General features: G+C 42.7%; 1 protein-coding gene across 2 annotated transcripts in view; it reads left to right on the top strand.

Moving 5' to 3' along the window:
* The first annotated feature begins 7,006 nt into the window (after window positions 1-7,006).
* Window positions 7,007-10,707, top strand: part of abhd11 (abhydrolase domain containing 11) — a 31,259-nt gene continuing 27,558 nt past the window's right edge. Inside the window, exon 1 of one of the 2 annotated variants that reach the window (XM_072243095.1) lies at window positions 7,007-7,252. The gene's annotated coding sequence lies outside the window, so the exon portion shown is untranslated. The remainder of the gene's footprint in view (window positions 7,253-10,707) is intronic. The other variant, XM_072243093.1, reaches the window with a different exon arrangement.

The raw sequence follows: 10,707 nt of genomic DNA, 5'->3' as shown, positions 1-10,707 counted from the left end.
TCTGATGATGAAGGAGCTCAGAGCTTGTTGTGGGAGAAGAGGGTTTGAGTTTGTGGGACATGAACACCAGTATTGGGGAAGGAAGGGCTGTTCCAAAAGCCCAGGGTCCATAGTATGAATCATGCTGGGACCAGGGGGCTGGTGAATTGCATAACCAGGGCAGTGATAGGATTTAAACTAAATAATAGTAGTTGGGTTCAACAGCTTGGAAAAGTATGGACAAAGTAACGTTGATGAAGAGTGCAGGAGAGGTTACTGAAGCCTCCAAAGTAAAGGATTAGATAAAAAGTTTAGAAAGGGATAAGAAGTTCACCAGGTGAAGTGGTGACAAAATTGAAAAGAAGAGTAGTAAATATAGGACTGAAGGTGTTATATTTAAAACACACACAGTTTTACTAAGGAGAAGGTCCTTGGGAAGCTGAAAGGTCTGAAGGTAGATAAGTCACCTGGACCAAATGGACAACACACCAAGGTTTTGAAAGAAGTAGCTGAAGAGATTGTGGAAGCATTAGTAGCAATCTTTCAAGAATCACTAAATTCTGAATGGTTCTGGAAGAATGGAAAATTGTAAATTGCACTCCACTCCAAAAAGGGAAGGAGGCAAAAGATGGGAAATATTAGGCCAGTTAGCCTGACTTCTGTGGGTTGCAAGATGTTAGAGTCCATTATTAAGAATGTTTTGGGGGTTCTTGAAGACACATGTTAAAATAGGCCAAAGTCAGCATGGTTTACTTAAGGGGAAATCTTGCCTGACAAATCTGTTGAAATTCTTTGAGGAAATAACAGACAGGATAGGCAAAGGAGAGTCAGTGGATGTTGCTTACTTGGTTTTTCAGAAGGACTTCGACAAGGTGCTACACGTGAGGCTGGTAAATAAGATAAGAGCCCATGGTGTCACAGGAAAGATACTAGCATGGACATATGATTGGCTGAATAGCCTATCAAGAAGTGGGAATAAAGGGAGCCTTTCCTGGTTGGCTACTGGTTACTAATGGTGTTCCGCAGGGCTCAGTCCTGGGACTGCTTCTTTTCACGTTATATGTTAATAATCTGCATGATGGAATTGATGGCTTTGTGGCCAAGTTTGCAGGTAACACAGACAGACATCCCACCTCTCCCGGAAGTTCCGGGAGTCTCTCGCATATTGATAGTGGCTCCCTGATGCCTGCAAATTATATATAATATCCTGGAGGGAGGAGAAGATGGTGGCGCGACGCAGCGCGCGCGTCCTCTCCGGTGAATGATATCGGTATTTGTAAGTAGGATGCTGTGCACAATTTGGATTTGATAGAGACAAACGTGAGAAGCACATTGGAACATCTTGAGTAACTTCTGAAATGCCCGGTTCACTGCCGCTGCTACTGTGCAATCAAGAATCTCCGGAGGGGAAGGCCCCAAATCCTCGGCTTTGCCTGTTGCTGGTGGCCGGGGCTGGGGTCGAAGCGCTCGGCAGAGATGGTGCTCGGTGCTGGGTGTCGGAGGCTCTAAGTTTTTGGATGGACTCAGAGTCAGACCGTGGTCGGGTGATTCCAGGATGGTGCATCGGCAAGTTTGCGGCACTGGAAGCTCATGGCAGGGAGAGATTTCTTCCTTCTACTGTCTGCGTGAGATAATGGGACTTTCGAGAGACTTTAAGACATTTTTTTTACCGTGTCCATGGTCTGTTCTCTATCAAATTACAGTATTGCTTGCACTGTTGTAACTGTATGTTATAATTATGTGGTTTTTCTCAGTTTTTCAGTCTTGGTCTGTCTTGTGTTTCTGTGAACTTTCTGGAGGAACATTGAATCATTTCTTAATGCATGCATTACTAAATGACAATAAAAGAGGATTGTGTGTCCTCGTAATCTAATCTAATCTAATCTAGATCGATTTTTTTTTGAGAGAGAGAGAGAAAGCACCATGGCAGAGTGTTCCAAAAAAAAAGAAAATATAAAACGTACGTCACCCCAGACTGCACTAAAGTGTACCCCTGCCTAATAGAGGTCAAAAATAATGACAGTTTTGCTCGCTGCACTGTTTGCAACAGTGACTTTTCTATTGCCCATGGTGGGTTAAGACTGTAAAAGACATGTTGAGGTGAGTTTAACAGGTGGCATTCGTTCATTAGCATAGCTAACGTTATTTAAACTAACTGGCTAGCTGCTCAGGAGCTACTCTATTGCAGACATCCCACCTCTCCCGGAAGTTCTGGGAGTCTCCCGCAAATTGATGGTGCTACATCCCTGAAATGAGTTTTTGCGGGGTGGGATGCCTGCACAAAAACAGGTGGAGGGCTTAGTGGGAATAACCTAACCAGCAGAGAACTTCAAGAAGGCGACTCACCACCATATTCTCAAGGAGCAATTTGAGATTAAGATTATATACTGACACGCACATCCTGAAAAAATTAATGAAAATCAATAGACGTAGCTAACATTGGCCTGAAAACATTTAATACTTGATCCCATTTCGCAGCTGTTGATTGTAGGCCACCTGAGCACTGACATGATGACTTTGTTGAAGCTAGTGCCATCTAGTGGCAATATTTGTTGATACCATTAATCCAACATTGTCAGGAGTTAGATGGTAAAAGATAAAGATTAGCTTTATTTGTCACATGTACACCCAAAACATGCAGAGAAATGCATCATTTTGTGTCAATGACCAACATGGTCCAAAGATCACCATGCTTCCTGCACCAACATATTTACTAACCCATACATCTTTGGAATGTGGAAGGAAACTCGAGCACCTGGAGGAAACCTACACTGTCATGGGGAGAATGTACAAACCCCTTACCAAATGCGGTGCGAATTGAGCCCCAGTCGCTGGCGCTGTAAAGTGTTATGAAAGCCACTATGCCACTGTGTTGTGTGGGACATGCAGAATTATAATCAGGTATATTATTACTGACATATGGAGTGAAATTAGTTGTTTTGTGGCAGCAGTGTAGTACAAATGCATAAAAGTGACTAAGTTATAAAAAAAATAAGTAAATAAATAGCACAAGCCAAGAATAGTGAGGTACTGTTCATGAATTAGATTAGATTAGATTATGAGGACACGCAGTCCTCTTTTATTGTCATTTAGTAATGCATGCATTAAGAAATGATACAATGTTCCTCCAGAATGATATCACAGAAACACAAGACAAGACTGAAAAACTGACAAAAACCACATAATTATAACACATAGTTACAACAGTGCAAAACAATACTGTAATTTGATAAAGAACAGACCATGGGCACGGTAAAAAAAAAGTCTCAAGGTCTCTTGAAAGTCCCATCATCTCACGCAGACGATAGAAGGAAGAAAAAAAAAACTCTCCCTGCCCATGTTGGCAAATCCATGAGCAGACACTCTCTGGCTGCTTTTTTAGGTACAAGAGTGGTACTGAAGAGGGTGGGCTTCCGCTGCTGTAGTGTAGCCCATCCACTTCAAGGTTTGACATGTTGTGCATTCTGAGATGCTCTTCTGTACACCACTGTTGTAACACGTAATTATTTCAGTTACTGTCGCCTTCGAGTCAGCTTGAACCAGTCTGGCCATTCTCCTCTGACCTCTCTCATTAACAAGGCATTTTTGCCAACAGAACTGCTGCTCACTGGATGTTTAATTTGGTTTTTTTTTGCACCTATAAACAAAGAGATTGTGAGCATGAGAATTCCAGATCAGCAGTATCTGAGATACTCAATTTACCCTGTCTGAAACCACCAATCATTCCACTGTCATAGTCACCTAGATCACAGTTCTTTCCCATTCTGATGTTTGGTCTGAAAAACAACAGAACCTCATGATTATTCTGCATGCTTTTATGCACTAAATTGCTGCCACGTGTTTAGCTGATTAGATATTTGCATCAACAAGCAGGTGTACAGTTGTACATAATATCATTAATGTTAATTTATGTTCATGTTAATTTATGTTTGCCTTCATCTGTGTTGCTGCTTCAAAAAGCTAATTTTCATACCAAATTATATCATGTGTATGCTTGCTTATCACAACAATATACTTGAAGTTGAACAGTATGATAATGGATTTTCCAGGCACTTGATAAGTTTAAAGGGAGCAAAGGGAATACAACAAAAGGAGTTTCAAGGGAACATTGGAGTTAGGATCACAGTGAGTTTAAAGGGAGAACAGGTTCAATAACAGCTACCTCCCTTCAAACATTTGGCTCTAGAAGCAACCTCCACAATCCCAATCACTACCTCAGTATAACAACAGAATCAGAATCAGTTTTGGTTTAGTATCACCAGCAAATGTTGAGAAATTTGTTAACTTAGGAACAGTGGTACAATGCAAAACATGAAATATAGAAAAAATTGAATTAAGGAAACATATATATGTATATTAAATAGTTAGGTTAAAATAAGCAGCACAAAAATGGAAATAAAGAAAAAGTAGTGAGATATTTGGGTTCAATGTCCATTTAGAAATTGGATGGTAGAGGGGAAGAAGCTGTTCCTGAGTCACTGAGTGTGCGTGACTTCAGGCTTCTGTACCTCCTGTCTGATAGTAACATTTAGAAGAGGGCATGTCCTGGGTGGTGGGAGTCCTTAATGATTTACGCTGCCTTCCTGAGGCACCGCTCCTTGACAATGTCTTGGATACTATGGAGGCTAGCACCCATGATGGAGCTGACTGATTTTACAACTCTCTGCAGCTTACTTCAATCTTGTGCAGTAGCCCCCTCCCCCCATACCAGACAATGATGCAGCCAGTCAGAATGTTCTTCACCGTACATCTGTAAAAGTTTTAGAGAGTTTTAAGTGATAAACCAAATCTCCTCAAACTCCTAATGAAATATAGCTGTTGTCTTGCCTTCTTTATAGCTGCATCAATATGTTGTGACCAGGCTAGTTCCTCAGAGATATTGACACCCAGGAAATTGAAATTGATCACTCTCTCCACTTCTGATCCCCCTATGAGGATTGGTTTGTATTCCCTCTTCCTACTCTTTCTGAAGTCCACAATCAGCTCTTGGTCTTGCTAACACTGAGTGCAAGGTTGTTGCTATGATACCACTCAATTAGCTGGTAAATCTCACTCCTGTATGCCCTCTTGTCACTGTCTGAGATTCTGCCAACAATGGTTGTATCATCGGCAAATTTATAGAAGGCACTTGAGCTATGCCTAAACACACAGTCGTGGGTGTAGCAAGAGTAGAGCAGTGGGCTAACCCACACCTCCCTGAGGTGCACCAGTGTTGACTGTCAGCAAGGTGGAGATGTTATTTCCAATCCGTACAGATTGTGGTCTTCGGTTAGGAAGTTGAGAATCCAGTTGCAGTGGGAGGTACAGAGGCTCAGGTTCTGTAGCTTTTCAATCAGGACTGTAGGAATGATGAGCTATAGTCAATAAACAGCATCCTGATGTTGGTATCTGTATTGTCCAGGTGATCCAAAGCTACATCGAGAGCTATTGTGATCTTGCCTGCCATAGACCTATTGTGGCGATAGGCAAATTGCAGTGGATCCAGGTCCTTACTGAGACCATAAGATATAGGAACAGAAGTAGGCCATTCAGCCCATTGGGACTGTTCCACCATTCAATCATGGGCTGATTGAATGCTTCCAGTCATCCCCACCCCCCTGCCTTCTCCCCATACCCTTTGATGCCCTGGCTAATCAAGAACCTATCTATCTCTGCCTTAAATACATCCAATGACTTGGCCTCCACAGTTGCTTGTGGCAACAAATTCCACAGACTTACCACCCTCTGACAATCTCTCCGCATCTCTGTTCTAAATGGACATCCTTTAATCCTGAATTCGTGCCCTCTTGTCCTAGACTCACCTACCATGGGAAATAACTTTGCCATATCTAATCTGTTCAGGCCTTTTAATATTTGGAATGTTTCCATGAGATCCCTCTCATTCTCCTGAACTCCAGGGAATACAGCCCAAAAGCTGTCAGACATTCCTCATACAGTAACCCTTTCATTGCAGGAATCATTCTCGTGAACCTTCTCCGAACTCTCTTCAATGTCAGTACATCCTTTCTAAAATAAGGAACCCAAAACTGCACACAATGCTCCAAGTGTGGTCTCACAAGTGCCTTATAGAGCCTCAACATTACATAGCTGCTCTTATATTCTATACCTCTAGAAATGAATGCCAACATTGCATTCGCCTTCTTCACCACTGACTCAACCTGGAGGTTAACCTTTAGGGTATCCTGCACAAGGACTCCCAAGTCCCTTTGCATCTCTGCATTTTGAATTCTCTCCCCATCTAAATAATAGTCTGCCCATTTATTTCTTCCACCAAAGTTCATAAACATACACTTTCCAACATTGTACTTCATTTGCCACTTCTTTGCCCATTCCCCTAAACCATCTAAGTCTCTCTGCAGGCTGTCTATTTCCTCAACACTACCCGCTCCTCCACCTATCTTTGTATCATCAGCAAATTTCACCATAGTCCCATAGTCCCAAGATTAATCCCATAGTCCAGGTCATTGACATACATCATAAAAAGCAGGGGTCCCAACACCGACTCCTGTGGAACTCCACTGGTAGCTGGCAGTCAGCCAGAATAGGACAGGTGTTGATTCTAGCCATGACCAACCTCTCAAAGCACTTCATCATCATAGATGTAAGTGCTACTGTACGATACTTGTTAAGGCAGTTCACACTGCTTTTCTTGGGCACTGGTATAATTGTTGCCCTTTTAAAGGAGGTGCGAACTTCCAACTGTAGCAATGAGAGACTGAAAACACTATGAACTCTTCACACTACAATGGATTTAGTTTTGTTTTTTGTTCTCATGGTGTTCTTTCTTGGAAAAATAGTGTATAATTTATGCTTAATTGATGTTTTTCTCTTGTGAATGTTGTGTATCTAATGCCAAGTGCCCGTGAAACTGCTGAAAGTGTGATTTCCATTGACCTGTACTTATGCATATTGCACTGAACTTGACTTTGACTTAGAAACTGAGGCTCAGTGAGTTTAAAGGGAGCACAGGAACTGAGGAACCAGTTAATTTCAAGGAATGCAGGAAGCGTGACTGCAAAATGCGAGAAGCTTCTGGAGCTGTAGCTCCTCAAACCTCTGCCTCCGGAAGAAGGCAGATCTTGGCTATCTGGACAACTGGTATTGGTTTTGGTGTGCACCTGCCGCATAAATCCTCATCTGTCTGGAGTGACTTGAATGACTCTCGCCAAGATCCATGAGTTTCGAAGCGCTGAGCCGTCAACTATAAGCACAGTGTCTCCTAGGAGGAAATTGGGTTTTATGCCTGATCATTTCTGACATTCCTGCAGCTGTGGTAAGTACTCTTTGACTCACTGTTTCCAAAACAGGTTTGACATGTATTGGACCTGCTTCCATCTACGACAACATAAATGTCTTCCTTTTGAAACTCTCCTGGTGCTAAGTATAGTGAGGTTTTCAGAAGCAACAGATGATTGGGTGTCAGTACTTTCAAATCATTGGGAATTGAAGATGCTTTGGTAATTGGATGACCATTGATAATAGTCGCTACTTCACAAAGGACTGTAGGGAAACCCTCTTCGTCAAGATTCTGTTTCTTCATGGTGCAAATGAGGACCTTTCGCACAGGTCTGATCAATCTCTCCCATGTTCCTCCATAATGTGGAACAGCAGGGCAGGGGTGGAGGGGGGTGTTTAAAATCCACTTAATTTCTTTCTGAAGAAGGACATCACTGATTTGTGAATGATTCCACTTCTCAATGGCTCCTCTCCACTCGCACTCAGCTCCAACAAAGCTTGCCGCATTGTCAGAGCACAGTTCATGAAACTGTTCTCATCTTGCTATAAAGGTTCGAAGTGCATTAACAAAAGAAACTGTGTCCAAAAAAGATAGCAATTCAATGTGAACAGCTTGTATAGCTAGACAGGTAGATATGACCTCATACCTCTTCACAGTACGCTTCTGCTCTTTGCCTCAGGAGGTCCAAAGTAGTCTACTCTTACACATGTAAACAGAGATTCATCTGAAAATCTATTTCTTTGGCAAGACCCAATGATCTCCATTTCAGCCTTTCTGAGCTCTTTCACTGAGAGACAACCTTTGGCCTTCTCAATCTCTCTCTTCAAAGAATATCCCTGTTGTTCTTCATCCAAGTCAGAATGAGCAAGAGCTATGTTCATTTGCTTCCTCTTCCAACTAAGAAACAAAAGCAATTTCTTAAATCTAAGAATCCAGGCCACTGTCTTCCTCAAATGGGTCCAAGATGAGAAGTGATGGATTATATGTGTTGCCACATTCTCCTTCTCTTCTATCTGCATGGCATTTATTGTAACACTCCTCCTGACCTCTGGATCATCTAGCAGGAGTTCTCCAGAACAATCAGGATTCACAGGCCATTCCCTTTAAGGCTCAAGAAGACCATGAGGCCCTGACACCCATATTTTATTCTTCAGGAATGTTTGATGAAAACATTCAAATCTTAGGAGGCAACATCTGTCGGGTTGCTTGAAGTGTTTACATACCTCCATTGAGATGCCTGTCAGACCTTAAGAATTTCTGAAACTGTTTGTAACAAAGGTTTGGAACTATATCTTGATATACTTCAACACAGAAGTACTATCAGTCCAAATCACTGAGTCATGGAGGTGCATGTGCAACTCCTTCCTCCACAATGTGTCCATACAGCTTCCTATTGTAGCAGCAGTAAGCTCCATATGAGGGAAGGAAACTGACTTCAACAGAGCTGTACACCTGAGAACATGTGTTGTGCAACAAGAGGTAGGTCGCTGCTCCATAGCCAGTTTCACTTGCATCTGTAAAGAGGTGTAACTGTGTAGCAGTAACTCCTCCAAAATCCAGGGGTTTCAACATCTAACAGCCTTGAATTCTTCCAACAGGCAGAGTTCTTCCAGCCAGTTTGTCTACTTATCAGCAACTGATGTTGGTATAGTATCATCCCAGCCAAGCTCTTTCTTAGAGATCTTGTAGGATCTTCTTAGCAGATAGAAACATTGGACTCAGGATTTCTAAAGTATCGTAAATGGAAGTAACTGTGGAAGGAATCCCCTTCTGGTGAGTGGTCTATCTTGGATCATGATCTTAAAGTATCAGACTGAAAATGCTATCCCACACTCGGTGCTCTCTCCATGTTGATTTAAATCCAAATCCTCATGTCTTTTGCTCCCTCCTCTTCTGAGATCACAGATAGCACACTGTGTCTGTTGCTTAGCCATTTTGTGACTCGAAAGCCACCTTTATCACAAGTGTATGATAGCAAGATACCGCTTCTTCCTCAGAGGACACTGGCACAAGGTGGTCATCAACAAAGGGCAATGCAAAACATTATCCACCGCCTTGCAGCTGAACTGTTCTTCGTTACTTTCTATGAATTTCCTAACAGTTCGGTGACGAAGTTACTCCAAAGAGATGTACCATCACTCTAAAGTCCATCATATCTTGGCTGAGGTCACCATGAGGCCAGCAGAGAAACCTCAGTGGATCTTTATCTTCTGCTGATACTTTAACCTGATGAAACATTGATTTGAATTGAATTGACTTTATTTCTTACATCCTTCACATAAATGAGTAAAAATCTTCCATTACATCCCCGTCTGAATGTGCAATGTGCAAATTATAGTACTGTAATTTGTAATAAATAGTATGTACAGTAAGATATACAACAGAACAGTCAATATAGCATAAAAGTACAATTGTGTCAGTGTAAATTAATCAGTCTGATTGGCCTGGTGGAAGAAGTTGTCCCGGAGCCTGTTGGTCCTGGATTTAATGCTGTGGTACCATTTCCCAGATGGTAACAGCTGGAACAGTGACTCGGGTCCCCAATGATCCGTCGGGCCCTTTTTACCCACCTGTCACTGTAAATGTCCCAAATAGTGGGAAGTTCACATCCACAGATCCGCTGGGCTGTCCGCACCACTCTCTGCAGAGTCCTGCAATTGAGGGAGTACAGTTCCCACACCAGGCAGTGATACAGCCAGTCAGGATGCTCTCAATTGTGCCCCTGTAGAAAGTCTTTAGGATTTGGAGACTCACTTCAAACATCTAAGGTGAAAGGCGCTGTTGTGCATAGACCAAGTGAGGTCCTTGGTAATGTGTATACCAAGGAACTTAAAGCTGTTCACCCTCTCAACCCCAGATCCATTGATGTGAGTAGGGGTTGCCCTGTCTTCGTTCCTCCTGTAGTCCACAACCAGCTTCTTTGCTTTTGTGACATTGAGGGAGAGGTCAGGGTGAAGACTTCTTCTCTGCAGATAAGGCCAATCAATGTAGTATCAACTGCAACTTTAATTAGCAGATTGGAGATGTGGGTGGCAACAAAGTCATGGGTGTACAGTGAGTAAAGGAAGGGGTTTAGGACACAGCCCTGGGGGGGGGGGGGGCTCCTGTGTTGAGGGTCACACTGGCAGAGGTGAGGGAGCCCACTCTTACCACCTGCCAGCAATCTGACAGGAAGTCCAGGATCAAGCTACACAAGGCAGGGTGAAGGCTGAGGTCTCTGAACTTCTTGTCAAGTCTGGAGGGAATTATGGTGTTGAATGCTGAACTGTAGCCCAAGAACAGCATCCTCAGATAAGCATCCCTCTTCTCCAATAATTGCCAATCTTCTTCGGTATTTGCCATGATTACCACTGGTTCTGTACTGAATCTGCATCTTTCCAACTAATGAGCCAGTAAGATCTGGTCCCTGTAAAAGCTGAGCATTAAATGATATTCCCTCCACAGTCAAACACAACACGAATGTTCTCTTTTCTGGAGTGATAAACAGCATG

This window comes from Mobula birostris, chromosome 25 (assembly GCF_030028105.1).
Source record: "Mobula birostris isolate sMobBir1 chromosome 25, sMobBir1.hap1, whole genome shotgun sequence".
NCBI lineage: Eukaryota > Metazoa > Chordata > Chondrichthyes > Myliobatiformes > Myliobatidae > Mobula > Mobula birostris.
The sequence above is the reverse complement of the archived record's forward strand: the minus strand, read 5'-3'. Positions and strand labels throughout refer to the sequence as shown.